The following is a 6,408-nucleotide window of genomic DNA, read 5'->3' as shown; positions in this document are numbered from 1 at the left end:
AACAAAAAAAGCGACGCTGCTTATTCTGCTTTTGTTTTTCCGCCTAGAACGGATCATCGGCCCGTTGTAAACGAACACCAGGCTTTCCCCCAAGAAAGCCTGGCGACGCGAGGTTATGCCGTTCCCGTCGCCCTCCAAAAGTCCACTGCCACTGGCAGCCTGGAGGAGGACAGAGAGACGGACGGACAGAGAAAGTAGGCTGAGAAGAACCGGGCTGTGACCTCTTGGAGGAGACATGACACAGAGGAACAGACACGGACGGCAGAGGGTGCGACAAAAATAGCGAGGGAAAGGAGAGAGAGAGACGAGAGAGAGAGAGAGAGAGAGAGAGACAGAGGGAGGGATGAAAGTCTTCCCAACAGGGGGAGAGTTCTCAGGACGGCAGGAAATAACCCATGGTGTTTTGATTTTCAGTAATCCTTTTTTAATATCGGGTTTTAGGATAGGGGAGGAGGGGAGGGGGGGGGGGCATGGGAAGGCAGAAGGGCAAAATAAATAGACGGAGAGAGAGAGACAAAAGAGGGATCCAGGCCAGACAAAACGATGGTGGCTCCCGGTGGGATGGGTTGGTTGTCTGTGTACATAACACGCGTCTCAAGCGGTGAAAATGAATCGTATTAAGAGAACAAGGGTTCCATATGCTCCTCTGTGTCCCTAAATAAACACTGTTGGCCTTCACGGAAATTAATGACGTGTTGCCTACTTCTAGGTGCATTCTGTGTTCGTTATATAGAGGGTATGCGCACGCATAAAGTGAATAGCAAATCGAGTGGCAAAGTGAGTTTAACGTCGTTTAACATCGCTTAATGCAATCAGATAGGACTTTTCTGTTTGGATGTATGGGCTGCCAAGGCCAGAAAGTGTTTTTTTTTGCCACTCAGTAGGCATTCCCGCATAACTTCCGGGTATGATGATGATGTCACGCGCATACCCTCTATTAACTCATACAGTGCCTATCACGGACTAGTTCGGGATATTCGGGATCAAAAACAATTTTTTATTTGCTATTTTACTTACCCCGAGCTGCTTGGAGCAACGTGGGTGGTCCCGGCTACTCTGTCCGACGATATATTCCATTGAAAATGGTTTAAAATAAAGTTTAGACCCCCCCAATGTTCACCCAATGTTCATTGTAGGCGGCGCGACGTATTCCAGGGTGCCTATCCCGAACTAGTCCGGGATATTTAATGAAATGAATAAAAATGATAAGAGGCCTTCTGAAGCCTGGCCTGATTTTTGTAGCTACTAGCCGAAAGCTAGCAACGTCCCGGCCGGACGTTATTTGCGAACGCAATCGCCAATCTCCGCCTAATCCAATGAAAGACCACATCTTTAAAGGCTTATATCTCTGGATTGTGTCATAGGGAAGCGGTGCGAGGTTTATTTACGGCGAAATCGCCCAAAAATGATCTTTTAGATGACAAAATGGGAATAGCCATTCTGTTAGCATCTTCATCCGGGACATTTCCATGCCGTGCATGAACGTGAGCACGTCAGGTCCTGGAAGGTGAAGTCCTGGAAGCTAAAGCGCTCGCCTATGAGAGATGCGCTGGCATTCTTTGGCCCCTAGAGGGCGCTGGCACTCAATGAGTTAATACAGGTACCATGCCAATTCCAAAAAATACTGGTTTCAAGAAAGCAAACAGCTTTCATTGAATGAAACCTATAACCAAACCTATAACCAATACATAAAAGTCTCCACGCTTTCTGTTAACAACAAGCTAACCAACAAGGAACACTAACACTAAGAAGCCATTTTTAGTTAAAATGAAGTACGAGTCAGATTCGGAACATTGTCACCTGCTATGAGATAAACGCCTAGTGAGGAAAAAACTATAAATTATAAATATCAAAGCATCCCTGTAAAGTTTTAACCCAGGCCAACTTCAGGCTGCATGGCCGTGGGTTGGTGATACCAGAGGAGGGATCAGCATTACATTCCCAGACATTTATCAGTGTCACTTAGGGAAATCCAAACCTCCCATTAGCGTTCCATTGTAAATATAGTGACTGAACACAGGGGCGTCACACCAAATTCTGGGCCCTGGGTACAAGGATTCACTGCGGGCCCCCCATGAATGTTAACTATTGAAAAATAGCAGATCTACAAGCTCGCAGCGCGGCACTCGGTGCCGCGCTGTGAGCTTGTAGATCTGCTATTTTTGAAAAATCGTGAAAATGTGTGCCAAGAAACCTATGTTTCCATGTCAGTGATGCTCAAATGTTTTCATGTGAAGGACCCCCCCCCCCCCCCATCTCAAAATATTTAGTTCCAGGGACCCCCAGAAGCAAAATTTGAGTTACAAATGTTCACTTAAAAAATACATATATTCAAAGATTTGCGCACATTTTCACGACTTTTCAAAAATAGCAGATCTACAAGCTCGCAGCGCGGCACTCGGTGCCGCGCTGTGAGCTTGTATATCTGCTATTTTTCAATAGCTAAAGTTACTAGGGCCCCTCCACCTTGGGCCCTGGTAACTCAGTCCCACTTTCCTACCCCTTGTGACGCCCCTGACTGAACACAAAGGAGGATTACCCCACGAGACACAACCCACAGTAGCCCAGTTGTACCTTATTGACCCCCTTTACGGTCGACGCACCCCTTTTGTTGGCAGAAGTTGCAGCGTTGAGGGGCCTGGAGGGGTGTGGTGGAAACAAGAATGGAGAAGACAGAGGCAGGGACGTGCAGAGAATGTTAGAGAGGCAGGGGCTGACATTTCTAAAAGGGCCTTTTGGTGGAAATATCGAAAACAGCTGACCTCCATGCTCACAACGTGTCGCAGTGCGACGCGTTGTGAGCTTGGAGGTCGGTTATTTTCAGTGCTTGATACTGAACTAAGCATAATCAAGTCACTACTGGAGATGTGGAGTAAATGTATGGATTTCTACACAGAGAGGGCAATTCTTTCAACAGAAGATGCTGCATTCAAGTTCAGGAGAGTTTGGACAAGGCAATTATCTTTAACGCTGCCTTCAGGTATGGCATGGAAAGAGGGCATTTGCATTTCTTTCACCATAGTGAAAACTGCATTCATGGTCTGGAGAGGGCACGTTTACAGATGGGCAGGGGCTCAAGCCCCCTTTGATGTCTATGTGTGCACGTGCCTGTACAGAGAGAGAGAGGGGTAGAGAGAGAGAGAGAGAGAGAGAGAGAGAGAGAGAGAGGGAGATGGTGCTGTCTCCATTAAATGCATTGTGAGGAAACGCGAACATCCTCCTCCTTTCATGGTGAGGCGGGTGACCCCCTTTCTCAGTGCTGGGGTGAAATACGTGCAGATGAACATGCACGTCCCCCCCCCCCCCACACACACACACACACACTTCATGCAACAATGCGATGAGTCATAAGCCTATTGTAGGCCTATATTTTGTTGTATGACTTGCGCAAAAAGATTCATGTTATTTTCGGTTGCGCGCGACACCGTCGTTTGATGAAGTTTAGGCCTCAAGGGATAATTGCATTTCCTGGAGGTCAGAAAAGACGGGATGAAGGGGCCGGGGGAGGCTGTATAGTATGGGCGAGAACAGGGGGAAGTCAGTCAGCCAAGCAGAACATGCCATGGGTGCCATCTGCTCCCCTGGCTCAGCTTAACTTCGGCACAGTGTGGTCACTATAGGCCAAGGAAATCAACCCCCATGTAACCAGTTTTAGTCCAGCTAGTGTAGACCAAACTGAACCCAGTCCCACTGCACAGACTAGAGCAAGGGGTCTTCAATGTTTTCAGGCCAAGGACCCCTTAGTTGAGAGAGAGATGAAGCAGGGACCCACCACAACCTCTTCATAGATTCCATATAGTTTCCTTGTTTGACGGCACGATCATCAGTGTATTTTGGATTCATGTTAATGTGGGTTTTCAGATATTTAACCACTTGAACCGTCTATACTTAATATACTTGACCTTTCACTCTGTACTTAGTCTGCTCTTTTCCCCCTCTACACCAAACCTCTTTGCCGAAAATAGCTGATCTACAAGTAGGCCTACGCAGCGTGAGGCGTTGTGAGCTTGTAGATTTGCTATTTTTGGCTAAAGCTTCTATCACACAAAGATTTGGAGGACCCCCTGTAGTAATTCTGAGGACCCCCTAGGGGTCCCGGACCCCCTGTTGAAGACCCCTGAGTAGTCCAAACAGAACCCTGCAGTCCCACTGCACAGACTCATCCGAGAGAGACCTCTAGTACAGGTCTAGTCCAACCCAGTTTAAAGGCATAGTTAAGTTCACCCCCAAAATGACTTTTTTTCTATTGATTACTCACCCCATGGAGAGTTGAGTTAAATAATATTTTTTTGTTTTTGTCGCATTCCTAAGACAATAATTGATTATAATAAATGTACCCACATTGATTCCGGATGGGGACACAATATGCATTTGGGTCTCCATCCGGAATCAATGGGCCTACAAAGAGTCTCCTCAAATTATCGTCTTCGGAATGCGACAGGGGTGAGTAATCGGTAGAAAAATCTTTTGGGGGTGAACTACTCCTTTAAACCCGTCTGGCCTGGTCCAGTTCCGTTCAACAAAGTCATTGACTCAGCATAATTCTCCTGAATGGAGAGAGACACACCCAGTTGCGTCAGTTCAGCAAATGCTAAGGTATGGCAACATGACTGGTGTTGCGCGCGTGCAAGACACCAGTCATGTTGCCATACCTCAGCATTCTAATTTCTAATTTGCATTGTAGTTAGTTTTAAGTGATTTAATAACAGAATAATAAACGCAGATGGTCATTCATTTTAATATTATTATTTTTTAGGATAGGGGAGCCATACCTTGTATGGCAGCTGCCATACCTTGCCCATACCCAATTGACGCCAGTCACACGTACCAGAGAATGACCTTGTGGGTCCAATCCAATCCCACCACTCAGGCTGGTCTGAGTGGGTCCTCTCCTGCATGCTTGCTGAGCCTAGCGCAGCCAAGGCAAGCTTCCAGCTCAGCACATTTCATGCAGGACTCCTCCATCTCTTCCTTCCTGGTTCCCTGGTGTCTAGAGATAAGTAGGGCAAAGGGCAGGGCTTATTTTCTGCGAGCGACTCTGTTGTACAACAAAGTATAAATTAGGCTTATCAACAAAGCAAGCGTAAACCGTGTTCCTCTCAAGTGCAGTGTCCAGCTACATGATAGTTCTCATGTGTCAATGCCACATGCATTGGCTGAGATCCTGACTGTGTGTTCATCCATAGGATCATTTATCCGTTTTTGAAATGGACTGTTGGTAGGTTTGAGAGAGTGGTGTATAGTAAGTATATGTATCTAAGTATTGTACTTAAGTAACATTTCATGCATTTCTACTTTGCTTGAGTATTTCCAATTTCCAATACTTTTACTTCTACTCCACTACATCTCAGAGGCAAACATTTTACTTTTACTCCACTACATTTATTTGAAAACTTTAGTTACTAGTTACTTTTAATGTAAATTATGATATTATAAAACATACATAAACAACTTTAGCCCTATTTTATACCACGGCTATTTGAAGATAGCAGTTCTACAAGCTCACAACGCGATCACGATGCGTTGTGAGCTTGTATCTGCTCTTTTCAAAAACATTGTGTACTTTTACTTTTTGTACTTTAAGTACATTTTGATGCCAACACTTTCATACTTTTACTCAAGTACATTTTCCTGTGTGTGTGTGTGTGTGTGTGTGTGTGTGTGTGTGTGTGTGCGCGCGCGCGCGCGTGTGTGCACGCGCGTGTGTGTGTGTGCACGCACAACCTATTGCCCTCAGTAGCATTCCTTTTGTACTAATGTCAGCTGTCCAATTTTGCAGTAATATGTTTTTTTTAATAACACAAATGCCATACATACTGTACCTCATTCAACACTGAGCCTGGTACTAAGCAATCATAGAAAAAATGTGTAACACAAACACATCCCAACTAGGAACCTCTGCCAAAAAGAAAAGAGAACGCAATGATGCTTGAGTAGCCTGATGAGCAATGATCATATTACATGAGTTCCTATTCGGTAATTTGCCAGATCAGATTCTAGTTAAGATAACCCTCGTTACCCTACATGTGTTCTGGCATTGAACAAAGGAAGTATTCAATGTTTTATTTTTTATATTTATTTCAAAATGTTAATCTCTTGAGACGCACCATCTTGTTTTCAAGGGGGTGATGATCAGACACAGCACATTGACAACATCAAATAATCATGAATCTGTGTATATATTAATTAAGCAATATTACACGAGAGGGTGTGCCATATCGTGAGATATCACCACGCCTGCGTTGCCTCAGGAACGAGCCTGAAGGGCGAGTTCAGTTGGCAGCGCAGAAGTGATGATATCTGACGATATGGCACACCCTCGAGTGTAATATTGTGATTATACAACTGTTAAAAAAACACGTCAACTTCATTTCATTGTAATTAAGATATTCGATAGGAATTTGTAAT

The sequence above is a fragment of the Nannobrachium achirus genome (assembly GCF_963921795.1).
Source record: "Nannobrachium achirus genome assembly, chromosome: 3".
NCBI classification, from domain to species: Eukaryota; Metazoa; Chordata; class Actinopteri; order Myctophiformes; family Myctophidae; genus Nannobrachium; species Nannobrachium achirus.
The sequence above is the reverse complement of the archived record's forward strand: the minus strand, read 5'-3'. Positions refer to the sequence as shown.